We start from the raw sequence: 24,371 nt of genomic DNA, 5'->3' as shown, positions 1-24,371 counted from the left end.
TACAATGCAGAAGGAGGTCATTCGGCCCATCGAATCTGCACCGGCCCTTGGAGAGATAATCCTACCTAAATCCACATCTCCACCCTATCTGCTTAACCCAGTAACCCCACATAAGCTTTTTGGACACTAAGGGCAATTTATCATGGCCAATCCACCTAACCTGCACATCTTTTGACTGTGAGAGGAAACCTGAGCACCCGGAGGAAACCCACGCAGACACAGAGAGAACGTGCAGACTCCGCATAGACAATGACCCAGGAATTTAACCTGGGACCCTGGAGCTGTGAAGTAACTGTGATAACCACTGTGCCACCATGCTGCCCGTACCACACCGGGAAGCTGAGGTTGTTTTCCTTGGAGGTTGAGGGAGAAATTTGACAGAGATGTATAAGATGATGACAGGTTTAGACGTGGCAGGCAAAGAAAAACTGTTTCTCTGAACGAGAAGGAAAGACGACAAAAAAATTAACGTTTTGTGCAAAGGGACAGGATATTGGGGCCGGGGGGGGGGGGGGGGGGGGGGGGCATGGGCAGAAGGCGAGGAAGAGTTTTTTGATAAAGGGAATGGTGACAATCTGGAACTGGCTGCCTATGAGACTGGCTGCCTATGAGAATGGTGGAAGCGGAGAGGATGAATGATTTCAAAATGAAATTGAATAGGCACTTGAGGGAAATAAATTTGCCTAGGATACAGAAATAAAGTAGGCAAATGGGACGGTGTACTGCTCTAAAGAGAGACAGCATGGATTCAGTGGGCTGAAGGGCTTCACTATATTGACTCTAGGCAAATGAGCATTAGGCAAATGAACGATATTTTAAAAATTTGTTTGTGAGCTGTGGGTGTCGCTGGCTGGGCCAGCATTTGTTGCCCATCCCGAACTGTCCTTGAACTGAGTGGCTTGCTTTGCCATTTCAGAGGGGGGCAGTTAAGAATCGACCATACACCGGGTAAGGACAACAGATTTCCCTCCCTAAGGGCATTCGTGACCAGATGTAGTTTTACGGCAATGGTTTCATGGTCATCATTAAATTTTTAATTCTAGACTTTTATTGAATTCAAATTTTACCATCTGCCACCATCCAAACCCGGGACCCAGAGCATTATCCTGGGTCTCTAGATTACTAGCCCAGTGATAATCCCACTATGCCACCGTCTCCCCAGAATGACCAGATAATCTCTTTCTGACCATTTTACCGGGGAATGTCAACAGGTCACAAATTACATCTCCCACTTTTATATATTTCTTCCTTCAGGCACCATGCCCCAAAAAGGTTTGGGACTCTATTTTTAAAATAGTTAATATTGTAGACCAATGAAATTAATAAATGATTCAGTTTGGTTTTCTGAAGCCATTTTCAGTGATGCAAAATCATGCAACTAACCCCTGCAATGGCGTGGGGCCAGCATGTGATACAATGCTGATATTTTGAATCCCAGCTCGTCACCCCCATTTACCTTGCTTTCAGGCAGTTAAAATCAAAGTCCGGTGATGTTGTGAACAACATGCAAATAAAAAGACTCAAATCCCTTTCGAGCCAATCTGAAAAACTGGACCTTGCCCACTGAGCTTACAAGGAATAGGGTCTCAGGGTGCACTGAAGCAATGGAGCTGATTCAGTGGCACAGCCATAAGGTGTATCAGTCAAGAACCACAGCCATCACATTGACTTCTTAGAAGCTCAAAGTTTTCATCTTCTTTAAAACGGCCACACACTAAGATTTTGTGGGCTTTTTGCACAAAAGGACCAGTTTCTTGCAATCGTGTCTAAATACTCAGGCTTGGTCAGCCAGTGAGCAAGGAATTCAAAGAACGATACAGCACAAAAGACGGTCATACCAGGGCCGGCTCAAGGTACCGGCAACTCGGGCAGTCGCCCGGGGCGCCATGTGCTAGGGGCGCCGCGTAAAAGACTCGGGTCCCGCGCATGCACAGTTGGGCTGGTGCCAACCAGCGCATGCGCGGTGGCCGCCCTCCCTCAGGCCGCCCCGCACAAACATGGCGGATGGATCCAGGCTCGCCGGTGGTCACTCCGCCCCCCCCCCCCCCCCCCCCCCCCCCCCCCGCCGAAGGGCGCCGAAGTTCAACTTGCCTGGAGCGCCAGCAACCCTAGGGCCGGCGCTGCATTTGGCCCATCTGCCTGTGCCAGCTGTTTGGTAAAGTTATTCAATTAATCCAACATTCCCACCCCCCCCCCCCCCCACTCTCCATGCTAGAATGTTTTTCCCTTCAAATAGTTATCCAATTCGTTTGATTTGATTTATTATTGTCACATGTATTAGTATACAGTGAAAAGTATTGTTTCTTGCATGCTGTACAAACAATGCATACCATACACAGGGAAGGAAGGAGAGACTGCAGAATATAATGTTACAGTTATAGCAAGGCGTAGAGAAAAGAGCAACCTAATACGATGTAGGTCCATTCAAAAGTCTGATGGCAGGAGGGAAGGAGCTGTTCTTGAGTTGGTTGGTACGTTACCTCAAACTTCGGTATCTTTTTTCTGATGGAAGAAGGTGGAACAGAGTATGTCCATGGCACATGGGGTCCTTAATTATTTTGGCTGCCTTTCCGAGGCAGCGGGAATGGTAGGCAGAGTCAATGGATAGGAGGCTGGTTTGCTTGATGGATTGGGCTACATTCACTACCTTTTGTAATTTCCTGCGGTCTTCGGCAGAGCAGGACCCATACCAAGCTGTGATACAACCAGAAAGAATGCTTTCAATGGTGCATCTGTAGAAGTTAGGAGAGTAGTAGGTGACATGCCAAATTTCCTTAGTCTTCTGAGAAAGTAGTCGTTGGTGGGCTTTCTTAACTATAGTGTTGGCATGGGGGAACCAGGACAGGTTGTTCATGATCTGGACACCTAAAAACGTGAAGCTCTCGACCCTTTCTACTTCTTTCCCATTGATGTAGGCAGGGGCATGTTCTGCGCTACGCTTCCTGAAGTCGATAACAATCTCCTTTGTTTTGTTGACATTTAGGGAGAGATTGTCATTGCACCAGTTCACCAGATTCTCTATCTCATTCCTGTACTCTGTCTCGACATTGTTTGAAATCCAATCCACTACTATAGTGTCATCAGCAAATTTGAAAATCGAGGTGGAGGGGAATTTGGCCACACAATCATAGGTGTACAAGGAGTATAGTAGGGGGCTGAGGACAAAGCCTTGTGGGGCAGCAGTGTTGAGGATGATCGTGGAGGAGTTGTTGTTGCCTATCCTTACTGATTGTGGCCTGTGGGTTCGAAAGTTCAGTATCCAGTTGCAGAGGGAGGAGCTGAGGCTAAGGCCATGGAGTTTGGAGATGGGTTTTATAGGAATGATGGTGTTGAAGGCTGAGCTGTAGTCGATAAATGGAAGTCTGACATAGGTGTCTTTGTTATCTAGGTGTTCCAGGGTAGAGTGCAGGGCCATGGAGATGGCATCTGCTGTGGACCTGTTGCAATGGTAGGCGAACTGTAGTGGATCAAGGCAATCCGGGAGGCTGGAGTTGATTTGTGCCATGACTAACCTTTCGAAGCACTTCATGATGATGGATGTCAGAGCCACTGGACGGTAGTCATTAAGGCACGCTGCTTGGCTGTTTTTTGGTACAGGAATAATGGTCGTCTTCTTGAAGCAGATAGGGACCTCAGATTGTTGTAGAGAGAGGTTGAAGATGTCTGCAAATACCCCCGCCAGCTGATCCGCGCAAGACCCGAGTGCCGGTCCGGGTACCCCATCCAGGCCAGTGGCTTTCCAAGGGTTGACCTTCGAGAAGGCTGCTCTGACGTCTGCAGTGGGAGTCTCAGATACAAGTTCATCCGAGGCTTGCTCTCGCTGACCTCTTGTTCAAAGCGTGCATAGAATACGTTGAGCTCATCAGGGAGGGGTGCATTGGAGCCGGTGATTTTACATGCCTTCATCTTGGAGCCTGTTATGTCTTGCAGACCTTGCTATAGTGGGCGGGGGTCCGTGTGGCTAGCCTGGGACTCGAGCCAGGGGTTGTCATTATTTGACATGGATGAATTGGGTTGTCACTATTCATCTTAAATCAAATAGAATAAATGCCAAGTAAATTGCAGAATAAATAACACATTTATTTGGAAAAATATTGCTGCATTTTGAAAACAAAGCCACACAAGAGCACCTTGAAAAAGTGCTACCTAATAACACTTAAATTGGGGGGTATTAAACAGTTATGTTTTTGGTCAATGGTAGCCTCCAGGATGCTGATGGTATGGGATTCAGTGATGGTAATACTCTTCAACATCATGGGCAGATGATTAAGATTCTCTCATTGCAGATGAACATTGCCTGCCGCTTGCATGACACCTTTGCCACTTATCAGCCAAACTTGAGTGTTTCCCAGATCTCGCTGCATGTGGGTATGACTACTTCAGTATCTGAGGCATTGCAAATTGTACTGAACGTGGTGTAATTAGAGAACAGCCCCACATCTGACCTTATGCTGGAGGTAATGTCATTGACGAAGCAGTTGGGCCTGGGACACAAACCCACAAAACTCCTGAAGCAACATCCTGGGAGTGAGATAATTGGGGCTGATTGGTCTCTGCTCCACACTCATTAAAGATCCCTGGCTCACCATTCTCCCCCAGTTAGAGCTAAAGTCATTGCAGGGACCATCACCAATATCCTTAGAGATTGGGAAATCTGCCAGTGAAAGGAAGTATGCCTTTCCCAAGACTTCTTGTGGGCCGAGGGGAGCAAGGAAACGTAATTATGTCTTAAAAACACTCTTAAACCTGCCCTATTGTCACCACTGGTCTTGCCCTTAGCTGCAAATCGAACTTGAGAAATGTTGCAAATTTTAATGTAAATTTAAATAAGTTAAATGGATACAGAAATAGATATCTGAACAGTACCAATTTAATTATCATTCACATGCAGCCTTCGTCTGACCTGGGGAATCTTGGGAAATTATCTTAGTCCCAAATCAAATGATGCTCAATTCGAGGAAGGCTTTTTTTAAAAATGGATGCATGCAGGTCATGCAGTCAGACACCATCGCAGCTTTGTTCTCTTCACACTGCTGAATTGCAGGGATTTAGATTTAAAGAGCGATGCAAGAACCATGAATACCTGACAAGACCCATCCACATTTTAAATATTAGCGACTGATACGCAATCGACCCTCAACTCATTCTATTCCTCAATCCAATTTTTCCACACTTTCATTTTCTCCAGGAGCCTTAGTATCCCAAATCCCCAATCCTCCTTCATGCGGCACCTTGTGTGTCTAAATTAATATCTATCCGTGTGCTGTGTAACTTTGTGCAATTCCTGTGTTTTCTGCTGGATGTGTTATAGAGAGGGAAGGATGATGGAGTTAACAGAAGCAGAGCATTAACACTCACTAGGAGCTAAGCGGGAACACCCCTCAACCATCAATGTCATCCATCAATCAGCCAGTGCTGCATTGGGAGGCACACCAAGCACGAGCTACAAGCTAGCGTCTGTAGATCAGGGGCTTTGGGAGTGCTCAGGCCATGTACTGCCCATGTGAGTACAATTTAATCCCATTGCCTTTTGTACCAGCACTGAGAAAGAGAGGCGTGTATTCAACTTTTACAATTCAGGACATCACAGGGCGCTTTCCAACCAGGAAAGCACATTTGAAGTGGATTAGGGTTGCAGCAATATTTTTCCAAATAAATGTGTTATTTATTCTGCAATTTACTTGGCATTTATTCTATTTGATTTAAGATGAATAGTGACAACCCAATTCATATTTTGCCAAATAAATGTGTTATTTATTCTGCAATTTACTTGGCATTTATTCTATTTGATTTAAGATGAATAGTGACAACCCAATTCATCCATGTCAAATAATGACAACCCCGGCTCGAGTCCCAGGCTAGCCACACGGACCCCCGCCCACTATAGCAAGGTTGTAATGTCGGAGACACAGGAGCCAATTTGTGCACAGCAAGCTCCCAGAAACAGCAACATGATATTGATCAGGATATTGAGGGTTGAGGAATAGATGTTGGCCAAGTCGGAAGGGAGAATGCATTGGGATAGCTTGTATCCACCCAAAGGGGAAGACGGAGCCTTACTTTAACATCTTATCTGAAAGATGGCTCCCTTGACAGTCCAGCAGCCTCACAGTGCTGAGATGAGGTGTTATTGTAGATTGTGTGCTCAAGTTTCTGGATTGGTTCATGCTCACACTCTTGCCGCCCAGAATCATGAGCCACAATTCGATCCTTTACGATTAGATGGAAATTGTCTACATTTACAAAATGTATCATACAAGCTGAATGAAGTGTGTGAGGCATTGCAAAATGGCACAGAAACCTGGGAACCCCACCCCCCCACCACCTGGAGGTTCCCCTCCAAGTCACTCACTAAAATATATCGACGTTCCTTGACGGTCACTCGGTCAAAATCTTGGAACTCCCTCCCCAGAAGCACAGTGAGAGTACCTACACCTGAGGGACTGCAGCAGTTCAAGAAGGCAGATCACCACCATCTTCCCAAGGGCAACTAGAGATGGGCAATAACTGCTGGCCTGACCAGCGACCGACACATCCCATAAATGAATTATGTTTTTTAAATCCTTAATTAGGCTCACACCTTCATTTTCTCATCATCTCCCATTGTTTTCCCCCTTTCCTACCTGCATTTTCTGCGTTGGGAATTTGCAGGGTACCTTTTCAAATACATCACCGTTCTTTCACTGTTGCTGGGCCAAAATTCTGGAACTCCCTCCCTAATAGCATAGTGGGTGTACCTATACTCAGGGGCTGCAACAGTTCAAGAAGGCAACTCACCACCACCTTCTGAAGGACTACTAGGATGGGCAATGAATTCTGACTGTACCAGGAACGCCCACATCCCATAAACAAGTTTGTTTTAAATCCGTATGGACAAAGTAAAATGAGCTCCATGCCCATGGACTATTTTAGAGAGCTCGAGTCTTTCCAAATGCAAACCAGTGTAGAAATAAATAGAGCAGCAGAGAGTCAGAGAGAAAAATAAACGAACGTCAGTGGTCGTGAGGCTGAGGGGGGTGGGGAGGAGGAAAAACAAAAGGAGAGAGCTCAGCGCTGAGACCACTGAATATACTTCACCATGAGCAACCAGGAGTGCTTTGCGTGTGGGTATACTGGGCAGTGGGTACCTGACTGCCCAGGTGCAGGTGGTCGCAGTTGGATTTAAGGTTGTGGCAGAGGACGTTTCACTGCTTCAAGAGATATCTGCTGTCGCTGTGGTGAATCGGGCCACCTTGCAAAGGATTATTAACATAGAACCGATATTAACATAGAATTTACAGTGCAGGAGGAGGCAATTCGGCCCATCGAGTCTGCACCGGCTCTTGGAAAGAGCACCCTACCCAAGGTCAACACCTCCACCCTATCCCCATAACCCAGTAACCCCACCCAACACTAAGGGCAATTTTGGACACCAAGGGCAATTTATCATGGTCAATCCACCTAACCTGCACATCTTTGGACTGTGTAAAACCGGAGCACCCGGAGGAAACCCACACAGGCACGGGGAGGATGTGCAGACTCCGCACAGACAGTGACCCAAGCCGGAATCGAACCTGGGATCCTGGAGCTGTGAAGCGATTGTGCTATCCACAATGCTACCGTGCTGCACTACAGGTTATGAGCTCCAGGAGTTATGAGCTCCAGGAAGATGCCTGCTACAACTGTGGCAAGGGTGGCCACATTGCCAAAGATTGCAAGGAGCCAAAGAAGGAGAAGGAGTAATGCTGCTATAACTGTGGCAGACCTGACCATCTGGCCCGTGATTGCGATCATGCTGATGAGCAGAAATGTTATTCATCTGGAGAATTTGGGCATATTCAAAAGGATTGCACCAAAGTCAAGTGCTATAGGTATGAAGCAGGTGGCCAATTTTGATGAATTTTAATCCTGGCTGGTGTGTTGTAGATTAATCTGCTAATCATCTAATAATAAATATCTTCTGAAAATAATTTTTTTTTAAATTAATAAATAAATAAATAAATAAATAAATAGAGCGGCAAAATTAATACCAAAAACATGATCTGGTACTGCCGACACTAGGCTATATTTCAATTTTAAAACCTATCACAAAGGTTACATAGAATATTTATTATTAATCATATAATGTAAGAAGGATTACCAGTGCGATTTGACAGCACACTTACCTCCCGAGTTATCAGGTTGTTGGTTTGAACACAACTCTAGGAGTTGAACATATAATTTAGACCGCAGTGTGCAGGCTAATACTGTTCAAATGAAGTAATAACAATAATAATCTTTTCGTATCGCAAGTAGGCTTACATTAAAAATACAATGAGGTTACCGTGAAAATCCCCCCGTCGCCGTACTCCAGCGCCTGTTCGGGTACACTGAGGGAGAATTCAGAATGTCCAAATCACCTGCTTGTGCTCTTGTTCAGTGACTAAGGTGGAGATGAAGGAAACCACAACGGATGATGAGCTGGGGATGTGTGCGTCCAGAGCAATTCCTTATTCAACCACCATGAGCAAAAAGCATATCAGCCGGTCAGTCATCTCACTAGTACATATGGGAATCTTGCTTTGTGTAAATTGTCTGGCCCTTTAGCAGCACAGGAATGGTCACTGCATTCCAAAGGAGTCAGGCCCTGCAAAGTCTTTGAAATTCACGCCTCAGCTTCAAGTGACCTTAGTTCCTACAAATTGTCATTTAGTTTCCGTTAATTTCCTTGGCGTGAGACAGGCTGACAAAGAAAGGGCAAGTAAAAGGAAGAAATAATTCTTGCATTGTCCCCGGACATCTGTCTCTTCTTTCTGATCACAGAACCAAAAAGAAAGTCTGCTATGATTACCACTCTTTATTTGTAGTTAACCACAATTGAGAGGGTGTTGATCTTTGCAAACAGCTCAAAAGCTTCAATTTGCACATCGCTGTTCCTTAATGATGGATAAACCCTTCCAAAATGTTAGATGCTCATAACTGTGAGTGACAACCCATGTCAACACAGCTCAATTAAAACAATTTCACTAAAGGAAGTTATTGCTTCCAGTGATATCTCAGATCTGTAGAGGCCTGGCAGCGCAGTTAGATTGCATCCCTGCCTCGGAGTCAGAAGCTCGGAGTTCCACTCCAGAACCGATGGCCATGGAAGGCGAGTTCATGACCTGGTAAAACAAGTTGATCATTAACCTGCAAATGGCTGGCTGCAAGAATGGGAGAGTTTCCTGATCGGCATACTTGATGTGAGGTGGTCCCCTTCAAACTGTGGCCTCTGACGGCAGGCTAGCAACCCATTCTGGGTACAAAACTAGCCATGAAAACAGGCATAATGCTTCATCTGCATCATGTTCCATTAGGAATAAGAAAGGTCTAAATCCAAGATGCTGCATGTTTCAAAAAAAAATGTGGCAATGTCCTTTGGCTGTTAAAGTCACAGGCTGTCTGGGCAACAATCTATTTCCAAACTCCTAATATTCTAAATGCTATAATTTAATGTTTGCAAACAGAACCTTCTGGTAACATTTCTGCAGAAATCCACTTGATAGCAGCGAACATTTCCACAGTGGAGCAAAAAAGAAACAGAACTGATGGTTCCTGCAATGCATGCTGGGAATGAGGACATTACTGCCAAGCTGGTGTTCTTCAGCTACAGCCTTCAGCTCTACTGAAGGAGAGACTTGACTCAAAGTTAAATAAAAATAATGCTTTGTTTATCTGCCAAATTTCAATGGAACTTTTTACACAACCTGCAAAAGGTAGCAGCAATGGGGTTAACCTTCTCAGGGAGGCCACTGAGAAAAACAAAAGAAGGCCTTATACACAAACAAAAACCTTCAGGCATATCAGCAATTAAACAACGTCAGTCCGAGTTAGCAGAGGCCATCAGCACAGGGGGCGCCTTTTTTGGACCTCGAGACACCCTATCCACCTTAGGGCAAGAGGCAAAGCCCATGGCAGGCAGAGGGCGGAAACTGAGCCCAGAGGGCCGTCTGAAGGAAGGAGTTGGAACCTAGAACCCAGCACACAGTTGGAAGGAAGGTTTGGAGCCTGGAGTTCAGAGTGTGGTCTGAAGCAGGGGGTTGGGGACCTGGAGCCCAGTTGGAACAAGGGGTTTGGGGCCTGATGCCCAGCATATGGTTGGAAGGAAATGGCTGAATTCTGGAACCTAGGGGATAGCGCTGGAGACAACAGGGCATTCTGTACCAGCCTCACCGAACAGGCGCCGGAATGTGGCGACTAGGGGCTTTTCACAGTAACTTCATTTGAAGCCTACTTGTAACAATAAGCGATTTTCATTCTGAAAAAGGAACTCAGCACCCTGAGTTCAAGAGGCCACAAGCAGAGGAAGATCCCTTTGAGTTTGGGATACAAAGTAATCCGAGTCATTTGAGCACCAGACGTTAGCACCAGGAGTACCACCAACTGAACTCTGATACCCGGCTGATTAGAGATCAGGAATCAGGAGTTAAACTCTCCATAGTATCCGTCTGGGTGGATCTTGAGCATTGACCGTGAACATCCATTGTAAATTGCTTGTTTCTCAGAGTTAAGCTTTTCCATTAATGTTATAAAGACCTGATGCCAAGGGAATAAAGATACCCTGTTTTATAATCTCCACACAGTCCATGTGTTTGAACTGCACAAACCAGACGATACAAGCCAGTCTATGTTTCAGGGATGAACTCTTCTTTACAACAGTCTCCAGATCATTGTTTTTGTTTCACATTTTCAGCATCTGCAACTTTTTACTTTTAAGTTCAATTTCTGCCCCCCCCCCCCCCCCCACACACACACACACACACACACACACAGCACAGCTTGAAGAATGTACAGTGGAGCTGTTTTATTATGTATCAAACTTAATTTTGTTTTTCTGAAGATAATCTCCACCATCCCCCAAGTAGAATGCGGAGATAGGCTGGCTTCTTTCTTGCCTGGTGTTTCCTGCATCCTCCCTCTTCCACAGAATTGTGATAGACTTGAAGGATGGAAAGAAAGAAAACATTTGCCCACAAGGGCTCTTTTAACAGCATGACCCTTGAATGAATTCTGAAGAACAATGTGAAAGTAATCCAATCTCCAGTGTCAATCAACTTGGAGACACTTAACTAACACTTTGTCCTTATGCAAAACAATGTCATCTCCTTTTCTCTCCCCAGTCATAGATCTTAGCCTAGATGTATCCTGCCTTGTGGTGTAACGGGTGTATTTAATTCAGGAGAAATTTGTCCAATTGTGAAAAATGGCTGTTCAAGAAAGTAATGAGGTGATATCTTCCATTTGATCATTTGAACATAGAACATAGAACAGTACAGCACAGATCAGGCCCTTCGGCCCTCGATGTTGTGCCGAGCATTGTCCGAAACCAAGATCAAGCTATTCCATTCCCTGTCATTCTGGTGTGCTCCATGTGCCTATCCACTACCGTCGGGTAGTGTCCGACTCCACTATCAGAGCAGGCAGTCCATTCCACACCCTAACCACTCTCTGAGGAAAGAGCCTACCTCGGATAGCCCTCCTATATCTCCCACCCTGAACCTTATAGTTATGCCCCCTTGTAACAGCTACATCCACCTGAGGAAATAGTCTCTGAACGTCCACTCTATCTATCGCCCTCATCATCTTATAAACCTCTATTAAGTCACCTCTCATCCTCCTCCGCTCCAAAGAGAAAAGCCCTAGCTCCCTCAACCTTTACTCATAAGACCTATCCTGCAAACCAGGCAGCATCCTGATAAATCTCCTTTGCACCCTTTCCAATGCTTCCACATCCTTCCTATAGTGAGGTGACCAGAACTGCACACAATACTCCAAATGTGGTCTCACCAGGGTCATATATAGTTGCAGCATAACCCCGCGGCTCTTAAAATCAAGCCCCCTGTTAATAAACACTAACACACTATAGGCCTTCTTCACGGCTCTATCCACTTGAGTAGCAACCTTCAGAAATCTGTGGACATGAACCCCAAGATCTCTCTGTTCCTCCACATTCCTCAGAATCCTGCCGTTGACCCTGTAATGTGCATTCAAATTTTTTCTACCAAAATGAATCATCTCGCACTGATCAGGGTTAAACTCCATCTGCCATTTTTCAGCCCAGCTCTGCATCCTATCAATGTCTCTTTACAGCCTACAACAGCCCTCCACCTCATCCACGTCTCCTCCAATCTTGGTGTCATCAGCAAATTTACTGACCCACCCTTCACCCCCCTCCTCCAAGTCATTGATAAAAATCACAAATAGCAGAGGACTCAGCACTGATCCCTGTGGTACATCGCTGGTAACTGGTCTCCAGTCTGAAAATTTTCCATCCACCACTACCCTCTGTCTTCTATGTGACAGCCAGTTACTTTCCAATTGGCCAAATTTCCCTCTGTCCCACACCTCCTTACTTTCTTCATAAGCCGACCACGGAGAACCTTATCAAAAGCCTCACTAAAATCTATGTATACGACATCAACTGCTCTACCTTCATCAACACACTTAGTTACTTCCTCAAAGAATTCAATTAAATTTCTGAAGCAAGACTTGCCCTTCACGAATCCGTGTTTACTGTCCCGGATTAAGCTGCATCTTTCCAAATGGTCATAAATCCTATCCTTCAGGACCTTTTCCATTAACTTACCAACCAGCAATGTAAGACTAACTGGCCTACAATTACTAGGGTCATTCCTATTCCCTTCCTTGAACAGAGGAACAACAGTCGCCACTCTCCAGTCCTCTGGCACTATCCCCGTGGACAGTGAGGACCTAAAGATCAAAGCTAAAGTGCTCTGCAATCTCATCCCTTGCTTCCCAAAGAATCCTTGGATATGTCCCATCTGGCCCAGGGGACTTGTCGACCCTAAGGTTTTACAAAATTGCTATAACATCCTTCCTCAGAACATCTACCTCCTCCAGCCTACCTGCCTGTATCACACTCTCATCCTCAAAAACATGGCCCCTCTCCTTGGTGAACACTGAAGAAAAGCATTCATTCATCGCCTCTCCTATTTCTTCTGACTCCATGCACAAGTTCCCACTACTGTCCTTGACCAGCCCCAACCTCACCCTGGTCATTCTTCTATTTCTTACATAAGAGTAAAAAGCCTTGGGGGTTTCCTTGATCCGACCCACAAAGAACTTCTCATGACCCCTCCTAGCTCTCCTAAGCCCTTTTTTAAAGCTCATTCCTTGCTACCTTGTAACACTCAAGTGACCCAACTGAACCTTGTTTTCTCATCCTTACGGACGCTTCCTTTTTCCTCTTGACAAGATATTCAACCTCTTTTGTGAACCAAAGTTCCCTCACACGGCCATTTCCTCCCTGCCTGACAGGGGCACACATATCAAGGACACGCAGTATTTGTTCCTTGAGCAAGCTCCACTTTTCATTTGTGCCTTTCCCTGACAGTTTCTGTTCCCATCTTATGCTCCCTAATTCTTGCCTACTCGCATCATAATTACCCCTCCCCCAATTATAAACCTTGCCCTGCCGTATGGCCCCATCCCTCTCCATTGCAATAGTGAAAGACACCGAATTGTGGTCACTATCTCCAAAGTACTAAGGATCTGAATTAGGTGAAGACAAGTTGGTGTTTACCAAATGTGGCACATTCTATGTACTCATATATTTTTAGGAGCAGCAGTGCAGCAGTAATGTTTCACTCCAATTCTTATCCCACACCTAGTGCTGCACTAAGGCAGACTTTTGTTTATTTTCAAAGCTAGTTATTATGAGCGATGAGCTGCGTCAGTACCTGCTCAGTAAAGGCATCGCCTCGAGCTGCATCAGCACCTGCTCAGTAAAAGCATTGCCTCGAGCAGGACTGCGAGCTTTAACCCACAGGGAAACGGGCAGATGGAGAGGGAGAACGCGACGGTATGGAAGGCCTTCCTTCTTGCCCTCCGTCCAGGACTCTCCTGATCCCCCGCTGGCAGGAGGTCCTCCCCGACACCCTCCACTCCATTAGATCACTCCTCTGCACATCCAGGAACGAGACCCTTTACGATCATTTGTCTGTCTTCCCTAGGAAGTCCATCTCCGGGGTCTCGCTTCCATCTTGGCTGACAACTCCGGGACCTTTCCTTTTCCGGGAGCATACAAGGAGTCATAAGACTGACCCCCTGGTCGAGAGGATTCAGCTGCTGCACACCAACCCTCAGTACGCCAAGTCGCGCACCAGGACAGACGGCAAGATTCGGTGTCCCTACGGGACCTGGCGCCAGCTGGTTCCCCTGCCAACGCGTCCCCCCCCACAGCGTACCACCACCCCCCGCGCCCCTTACACCCCCCCCCCCCCAGGTCTCCTGTATTGTCCCATGCCTGCACTGCCGCCACCCACCACCCACTTGCCTAGCCTCACCCCTCGACCATCTCCGACACGCCGGACTGAAGCTCCAGACAACACGCCCCCGGAGTCACCAACTGCGACAACCATGCCCGCCGCACCGCCAGAGCTGAGGAGGTCTAAAAGAATGATCCGGCCTCCAGACAGTGTAAATATTTGATGACCCCACGTCACCCCCGCCGGACTTGATTTTTTAAACAGGGGGTGAATGTGGTGAATGTATTCACCTGAATATGTACTATCTGTATAGTACTGTGACCTATGACCAGGAAATGATAATACGATCTACTACCAGGTATTGTACTGGAACCCCGGTGGGCTCCACCTCTGGCTTCGCCCTCCCCGGGGAGATATATATATAGACCGGCCACCTGTGGGCGGCACTCATTTGTACAGCAGACACTGGCAGGCAAGTTAGTTCCTGGATAATAAAGCCTTACGTTCACTCGTTCTCACAGTTTCGCAGTGAATTGATGGTATATCAATTGGAGGATGGCGTGATTTTGTAAAGAATTCTGATGACAGGCCCTGGTTGCAATAGGGACATGGAGCCCAAGTCAAAACCAGCTGCGAAAACATTTGACCACAAAGGGAAAGGCAGCTGGCCTTACTGCTGCCCAAACTCTCATGGGCAGTCAGACTGAAAGCAGATGATGCTACGCCAGGTAGAGGAAACGGACTGCTATTGGCTCAGTCACTAAGGAAGGGATGGTGAAGACAGAACCCATGTTTCGATGCTGATTGCCACTTTGAGGAAGTTATGGCTCAATATTTAGTGCCTCCACCTTGTTTTCTAAGTAGTTAACATGTCAAGTTCTGGTCAGTTTCACAACATACACAATCACTTTCCAAGTTTAGTGTATTGATCCAAAGTCAACCTGTGGCGTAGAGGTATAGAAGTTGATCAAAGTGAAAAAAAGTAATTGTTTAAAGCAATGACAGACCAACACACCATCCTGGCTATTTGGTCCACTTATTGCAGCATATTTGCCTTCTTTGCAACAGTCAGTTGTGGCTCAGTGGTGGCCCTCCCCACACTGAGTCAGAAGGAGGTGGGTTGAAGTGTCATTCAGGAGGCTTGAGCACGTGATCTAGGCTGGCACTGCTGTGCAATACTGAGGAAGTGTTGCACTGCCGGAGGTTCTGCCTTTCAGATGAGACACTAAACAGAGTCAAATTGTGGATGCTACATTATTCTAGGCAGAGCAAAGGAGTCCCCCCCCCCTCTGCCCCCTACCGCCCTGTCCATCACACAAACCTGCCTCCCATCCATGGACTCCATCTACACCTCCCACTGCCAGGGGAAAGCGGGCAGCATAATCAAGGATCCCTCCCACCCGGCTTACTCACTTTTCCAACTTCTTCCATCGGTCAGGAGATTCAGAAGTCTGAGAACACGCACGAACAGACTCAAAAACAGCTTCTTCCCCACTGTCACCAGACTCCTAAATGACCCTCTGATTGACTGACCTCATTAACACTACACCCTGTATGCTTCAACCGATGCCAATGCTTATGTAGTTACATTGTATATCTCGAGTTGCCCTATTATGTATTCTCATGTATTTTCTTGAATTTTGTTTAATTCCCTTTTCTTCCATGTACTGAATGATCTGTTGAGCTGCTTGCAGAAAAATACTTTTCACTGTACCTCGGTACACATGACAATAAACAAATCCAATCCAATCCAATCCTTCCCACCCTCCCTCCGCACCCCCCCCCCCCCCCCCCCCCCCCCCCCCCGCTCCGTGTGCGGGTCAATATTTATTCCTCAATCAACAGCACTCACACAGATTACCTGGTTATCTATTGTACTGCCGTGTGTGGGAGTTTGCTGTCTATAAATTGGTGCTCTATTTTCTACATTGCAACAGTTCTTACACTTCAGAAGTACTCTAACCGATTAGAAAACACTTTGTGGAATCCTGCGTCCATGTGTTGTGAAAAAACACTTTGGGGCATCCTACTACAAATCATTCATAACGCATCAAGGATCCTCGCAATTTGTTTCTTGGTGAGCTTGGGAACAGATCATTTGCACTACTCTCACAGGAATGGGTTAATTGTTCTCTGGTGGAATAGTCACCAAATTAGTTAAAACCTAATTGATAAATGATTGCAGATTCTATCAACCCGCCAGGAGAAAGAGTCCACAGAATCCTTCATCACTGATCTTAATGAATGATCAGATGAAGAAATGTTCTGTGAATTAGCTATGTCATCCAATTATGAATTAGTAAGCAACCCTTGATCAATTAAGAGGCCGGCATCACAGTGAGGTGCACCAATCCTCAACCGTTCTGGGACCCTCAATCTCTCACAAGTTAGTGGCTTGAGCTTTTGTCAATTTCAACAACAACAACAACAACAACTTATATTTATTTAGCATCTTTAATAAAATATGGCAAGTTACTTCACCAGAGCATTATTAAACAAGTATGACACTGAGCGACATAAGTAGATGTCAGGACGGCACTGTAACACATTGGTTGGCACTGTTGTGTCACAGTGCCAGGTTTGATTCCCAGCTTGGGTCACTGTCTGTATGGGGTTTGCAAGTTCTCCCCGTGTCTGCGTGGGTTTCCTCCCACAGGTCCCGAAAGACACGCTTGTTAGGTGAATTATACATTCTGAATTCTCCCTCCGTGTGCCTGAACAGGCGCCGGAATGTGACGACTAGGGGATTTTCACAGTAACTTCATTGCAGTGTTAATGTAAGCCTACTTGTGACAATAAAGATTATTTTTAAAAAACGATGATCAAAAGCTTATTCAAACAGGTAGTTTTAAGAGAAAAAGGAGGAAAGGAAAGCAGAGAGATGGAGAGCTGCAGACAGGCAATTCCAGAGCTCGTAGCCAAGGCAACTGGAGCCATCGCCACCAGTGGTGTAGCGATTAAAATCAGGAACGCACAGAGGCCAGAAAAAGAAGCACAAATATCTGCACAAGCCTCGACCAGGTGCCAACAGTTAGCTAGGATATCGGACAGAAACCTCAATATTTTATTTAATTTGTAAGATTTTGAGGAAAAGGATTCTTCACTCCAGGTGTGATTCCGGCCGGCGCCATTCACCCCTGGTTGTTACCGGTGGAAACTCTGCGTGAAAGTAGGCCCGGGGGCGGTTCCATCCCCGGGGGGGGCCTTTGATGGCATCTGGCCCACGATCAGGGCCCACCGATCGGCAGGCCGGCCTCTCCCCCCCCCGGGCCTACTTTGTTACATGGTCGGCCCGTGAACCCCAACGCCATGTTATGTAGCGGCTAGCACGCAGTCCCCCACGCATGCGTGGGTTGGCACGACCCAACTGCGCATGCGCGGATTGGCGCAGCGCCCATTTGGTGCCGGGAAGGGAGGCTGAAGTCACATGACCACTCCAGCGCCATGTTGGTCCCCTGTGGGGGCCAGATTCGGTTGTCCCCGCACCCATGTTGCGCCGTCGTGAAACGCGACAGCATTCACGACGGCGCAAATAGTTAGTCTCAATTTTGGAGAATCGCACCCAATATCTTTCATTATCTGCTCCCCAGGAAACCTTATTTATATGAACAAAATTCCAGTATCCCAACTTTTCCGATGTTTTAATTACACCTGTCTCCAAAAAGCCTGTGCGTTTCAAACCAGGATTTTTTTAAAAACAAGATTGGAGCAGTCACACAGTAACTCAGGCTTTTTACCCTTACTGTATCAACTACATATAATACAATATATCTGAAATGCATCACATGGAGAGGGCTGTGGGGTTAAAATAGATTACAGTCATAGGGAGGTGGTCATGGTGGGAATTAAAAACAAGGAGGAGAATTATAAAATCAAAGTGCTGCTGACTGGCAGCCTGTTTGTCTGCTGCTTGTTTTTACTCATCTCCTGCACCTCCCACTCTTCCTCATTTGATGCACCATGCACCATTCCTTTTTGCCAAGTATCGATTATTATTGTAAGCCCAGTGACTGTTGTTCTGTTATGCATCCACAATGAAGTGTTCAAACCAAACCCACCCCCCTCCAGATATTTTAGCCATTTCCCAAATTGCAATGCAATAAAATCACGTGACCACTTAATCATTGTGCTCGAAACTGGCTATTTTAGTCGCGGCTTAGACAAATATATTCAGGTACAATTATCCCACTGTTTTATTTCCAAGGCCATGAGGAGTGACAAACACAAGAAACTGCATGAGATATACACGCTAGTGTGCCGATCTTTGAGTGAATGAGAGGGGCAAATACTTTTTAAAAATGTAAATTTAGAGTACCCAATTATTTTATTTTATTTTCCAATTAAGGGGCAATTTAGCGTGGCCAATCCACCTAACCAGCCCATCTTTGGGTTGTGGAGCCGAAACCCACGCAGACATGGGGAGAATGTGCAAACTCCACATGGACAGTCACCCAGGGCCGGGATTCGAACCTGGGTCCTCAGCGCCCTAGTCCCAGTGCTATCCACTGCGCCACAAGAGTGGCAAATACAATCATATGTGCACACAACAGAAACAGACAAGGCACGTGGTGACAGTCGGGCAGATTAAATTGCAGAGAAGGAACGATAAAAGATAAAGAGAAAAGTAGATGGGCAATGTGGAAGTAACAGCGCAAATACTAGCAGCTGTGTACAAGCTAGTGTTAGCGAGGCAGCGCGCTTGTGTCACGAGGATGAAAAACAAAATGTGCAGGAAGTAGTGAACATAATGAAAAATGTAAATGACTTTCAATGCCGCTGCACCATAGTTCCACTATAATGATCACAGTGATGGCTTTCATTATCTTTCAATTACATATTTTGCTTTTTTAGGCTTGAGACAAAAAAAATCAAATTAATCTCCGTGCGGCTTCATTTGGATTCCAAAACAAAATGTGAACATTTGTCAGGAATCATTGACAGAAGCGGAGAAAACTTTAACTTTAAGACCACAGGACACAGGAGAAATAGGCCATTCAGCCCGTCAAGTCTGCTGTGCCATTCAATGAGATAATGACTGATCTGATGTGGAATCCTCAACTCCACTTTCCCGCCTTATCCCCATAATCCCCAAAAATTTCCCCTGACTGATTAAAAATCTGTCTATCTCAGCCTTGAACATGTTTAATGACCCGGCCTCCACAGCTCTCTGCAATGAAGAACTCCATACATTCACTTCTCTCTGAGACGAAATTTCTCCTCACTCCTGTCTGAAATGGGTGATTCCTTACTCTGATATCATGCCCTCTCTCTCACAAGATGAAACAACCTCTCAGCATCTACCCTGTCAAGCCCCCTGAGAATCTTTTATATCTCAATAAGGTTACCTCTCATTCTTCTAAACTCCAATAAGTGTAGGCTCAATCTATTCTTCTCATAAAAAATTCCCTCCTGACCCGGGATCAACTTAGTGAACATTCTCTGGATTGCCTTCAATTCCTGTATATATTTCCATAAAGAAGGGGACCAAAACAGTTCAGCATTCCAGGTGTGGAGGTCTAACTATTGCCTTGTATAGTTTTAGCAAGACTTCCCTTTGAAATAAAGGCCAACATACCATTTGCCTTCCTGATTGCCAGTTGAACTTGCATACCAGCTTTTTGTGATTTATGCATGAGGACCCCCAAATCCCTCTGTGCTTGCAGCTTTCTGAAGTCTTTGCCCATTTAGATATTCAGCTCCTTTATTCTTCCGACCAAAGAGCATAACTTCACATTTTCCCACATTATATTCCATCTGTCAAGTTTTTACCAACTCACTTGACCCTCTATAACCCTCTGTAGACTGTCATCCTCACCACTTGCCTTCCCACCTTTCTTTGTGTCATCCGCAAACCTTGTGCGGCACCTTATCGGATATGTTTTGGAAACCCAAGTATATTACATCTACTGGTTCACATGTATCCATCCTGCTCATTACCACCTCAAAGAATTCTAATAAATTTGTCAGGCATGGTTTCCCCTCATGAAGCCATGCTGACACTACTTGATACTATTCTGTATTTCTCTGCTCTGCTATTACATCTTATTAATGCACTGCTATTACATCCTTTATAAATGACTCTAACATTTTCCCAGTGACAGAAGTTAAGCCAACAGGTCTATAGCATTTGATTTTTGCCTGCCTCCCTTTTTGAATAAGGGTGCAACATTGCAGTTTTCCAAACTTCTGGGACATTTCTTGACTTTAAGGATTCTTGGGGGTGGTGTGGTGGCACAGTGGTTAGCACTGCTGCCTCACAGCACCAGGGACCCGGGTTTGATTCCCACCTTCAGTGACTGTCTGTGGAGTTTGCACATTCTCCCAGTATCTGCGTGGGTTTCCTCCGTTTGCTCCGGTTACCTCCCGCAGTCCAAAGATGTGTGGGTTCAGTGGATTGGCCATTCCACTTCGTGTCCAAAGGTTCAGTGAGGTTACGGGGAAAGGGTGGGGGGAGTAGGCTGAGGTGGGGTGCACTTTCAGATGGTCACTACAGACCAGATGGAACAATTGGTCTCCTCTGCACTCTAAGGATTTTATTCTCTGATTACTACCAGCGTTATCTCTGGAGCTACTTCCTTTGATATCCCAGGATGCAACCCATCAGATCCAGGGGACTTAGCAACCTTTAGCCCCATCAGTTTCCCTGGTATTTTTCCTCTATTGATAGTTACTGTATTTATTTCCTTCCCCCACTTTTGACTTAGCAGTATCTCTACGCAGTCCAAAATTGGCTTACCAACCTTTTTATACTGGTGCTCTTGCTGTTTTCATTTTCAAAAGGACCGTGGGTGACATGGGCAGAGCACCCACTGATTCTGGGCTAAACCAAAGAAGAGAATCATACGTCCATGGTATACAATTCCAATGGACACTTGGGTAAACCACGAGCCATGCACACTCCACACAACGTCAACAGACAAACGAGGGAAGTACGCAAAGGGATACCAGGAGGAGTGCTCCTCCAAACTACAGTCAAAATAAATAAATGTGACCCTCACCACCATGACCATAAGACCATAAGACATAGGAGTGGAAGTAAGGCCATTCGGCCCATCGAGTCCACTCCGCCATTCAATCATGGCTGATGGGCATTTCAACTCCACCTACCAGCATTCTCCCCGTAGCCCTTAATTCCTCGCGACATCAAGAATTTATCTATCTCTGCCTTGAAGCCATTTAGCGTCCCGGCCTCCACTGCACTCCGCGGCAATGAATTCCACAGGCCCACCACTCTCTGGCTGAAGAAATGCCTCCGCATTTCTGTTCTGAATTTACCCCCTCTAATTCTAAGGCTGTGCCCATGGGTCCTCGTCTCCTCGCCTAACGGAAACAGTTTCTTTGCGTCCACCCTTTCTAAGCCATGTATTATCTTGTAAGTTTCTATTAGATCTCCCCTTAACCTTCTAAACTCCAATGAATACAATCCCAGGATCCTCAGCCGTTCATCATATGTTAGACCCGCCATTCCAGGGATCATCCGTGTGAATCTCCGCTGGACACACTCCAGTGCCAGTATGTCCTTCCTGAGATGTGGGGCCCAAAACTGGACACAGTACTCCAAATGGGGCCTAACCAGAGCCTTATAAAGGCTCAGTAGCACATCGCTGCTTTTATATGCCAACCCTCTTGAGATAAATGACAACATTGCATTCGCTTTCTTAATCACAGATTCAACCTGCATGTTTACCTTTAGGGAATCCTCGACTAGCACTCCCAGATCCCTTTGTACTTTGACATTATGAATTTTCTCACCGTTTAGAAAGTAGTCTATGCTTGGATTCTTTTTTCCAAAGTGCAAGACCTCACATTTTCTCACGTTGAATTGCATCAGCCATTTCCTGCACCACTCTCCCAAACTGTCTAGATCCTTCTGCAGCCTCCCCACTTCCTCAGCACTACCTGCCTGACCACCTAACTTTGTATCATCGGCAAACTTCGCTAGAATGCCCCCAGTCCCTTCATCCAGATCATTAATATATATGGTGGACAGCTGCGGCCCCAACACTGAACCCTGTGGGACACCGCTAGTCACCGGCTGCCATTCCGAAAAAGAACCTTTTATCCCAACTCTCTGCCTTCTGTCAGACAGCCAATCCTCAACCCATGCCAGTAGCTCACCTCGAACACCACGGGCCCTCACCTTACTCAGCAGCCTCCTGTGTGGCACCTTATCAAAGGCCTTTTGGAAATCCAGATAGACCACATCCACTGGGTTTCCCTGGTCTAACCTACTTGTCACCTCCTCAAAGAATTCTAACAGGTTCGTCAGGCACAACCTCCCCTTACTAAATCCATGTTGACTTGTTCTAATCCGACCCTGCTCTTCCAAGAATTTAGAAATCTCATCCTTAACGATCGATTCTAGAATTTTACCAACAACCGAGGTTAGGCTAATTGGCCTATAATTTTCCATCTTTTGTCTTGATCCTTTCTTGAACAAGGGGGTTACAACAGCGATCTTCCAATCGTTCGGGACTTTCCCTGACTCCAGTGATTTTTGAAAGATCTCAACCAACGCTTCCGCTATTTCTTCAGCCACCTCCCTCAGAACTCTAGGGTGTAGCCCATCGGGGCCAGGAGATTTGTCAATTTTAAGACCTTTTAGCTTTTTTAGCACCATCTCGTTTGTAATGGCAACCATACTCAACTCAGCCCCCTGACCCTCTATAATTTTTGGGATATTAAATAAGATAAAGATCTTATTTGGTGACCTTTACAATCTCAAGATATTCGAAAGCACTTTATACTCAGTGAAATGCTTTTTGAACTGCAATCACTGTTGTAATGGAGGAGATGCAGCAGGAAATTTGCACACAGTAAGCTCCCATAAACAGCAATGTGATAGAGCCGATTTAGCTCAGTGGGCTAGACAGCTGCTTTGTAATGCAGAACAAGGCCAGCAGTGCTGGTTCAATTCTCGTACCGGCTCAATACCCGAACAAGCGCTGGATGTGGCGACTAGGGGCTTTTCACAGTAACTTAATTGCAGTGTTAATGTAAGCCTACTTGTGACAGTAATAGATTTTTATATTATCATTATTATAATTACCAGATAACCTGTTTTAAATGATACTGATTGAAGACACTCGATGATATCACATTTTTCTTCAAAATAATGCCATTGGATCTTTTGCGTTTAGCTGAGAGAATAGATGGGTTTCAGTTTAACATTTAACAATTTAGTCAAAAGATGGCATCTATGACAGTCCAGCATTCCCTTGGCACTACACTGGAATGTGAGCTGGCCCTCTCTGAAGAGGGACTTGAACACATAATCTTCTGATACAGAAGCGAGAGTCTGATTCGAGTCATCTGATCTATGGCTGACTCAGCCCCCTACTTCCACAGACCTAGCCTCCTTCGCCTCAGGCTGTTTTGATATTGTGTTGATATCCCCGGCCACCATGTGGTGCACTCAATTCAACATTTACCCCAATGCAGTGTCAGCCAATTTTGTCCATCTGAATTTTTTGCTTTGAAGGAAGACTTGTAGACATCCAGACAGTAAGTGCCCAGTCGGTTTGAGCTTTGGCACATGCAAAAGCCCTGATTTTAACTTGGAAATGGCAGGAGAGTATGGAGCTGGCATGGTGAGCAGCAGTCTCACTCCAGCACACCATCGCAAGGTCAAGGCTATTTTCGATTCACCTGAAGAAGGAGCCGTGCTCCGAAAGCTCGTGTTTGAAACAAACCTGTTGGACTTTAACCTGGTGTTGTAAGACTTCTTACAAGGCTATTTTCAACCAGAGATTACACAGCAAAACCCCTGGACTGACCAGTATCAAGAAAGGTTGGGTTGGCAAAGAGGGCGGTAGGGACGAGAAAGGCTCCAACAGAGATTGTTATCAGAGCGGAGTGGAAGTCCAGGGCATGGATGGCCCAGGATGTCTTTGCCAAGGATGACTTTGCAACAAAAGAGACAAAATGCAGAATTTCTTCTGCAACCTGGTTGAGGTTATTTCACGTAACAAGTTTAATGATTAAACCGGAGACTTCACCAGGCTCAATTCACTTGTTAAGAGTTAAGTCGGCAGTTCTATCACCACGATTCCTTTCAGCATTAAAGCATACCTCCACGAGCATTGCATTTTTTTTTGACGGGATGTGGGGGAGGGGGGGGGGGGGGGAGGGGCGCATTAAGAAAGA

General features: G+C 45.9%; 1 protein-coding gene and 1 pseudogene across 11 annotated transcripts in view; one reads left to right on the top strand and one right to left on the bottom strand.

Annotated features, from left to right (window-relative positions):
* Positions 1–24,371, bottom strand: part of LOC119957306 (alpha-(1,6)-fucosyltransferase) — a 933,359-nt gene that overhangs the window by 661,331 nt on the left and 247,657 nt on the right. The gene's annotated exons all lie outside the window — the stretch shown is intronic.
* On the top strand, positions 4,182–7,949 carry LOC119962270 (annotated as a pseudogene).

Source organism: Scyliorhinus canicula, chromosome 2, assembly GCF_902713615.1.
Source record: "Scyliorhinus canicula chromosome 2, sScyCan1.1, whole genome shotgun sequence".
Taxonomy (NCBI): Eukaryota; Metazoa; Chordata; class Chondrichthyes; order Carcharhiniformes; family Scyliorhinidae; genus Scyliorhinus; species Scyliorhinus canicula.
The sequence above is the reverse complement of the archived record's forward strand: the minus strand, read 5'-3'. Positions and strand labels throughout refer to the sequence as shown.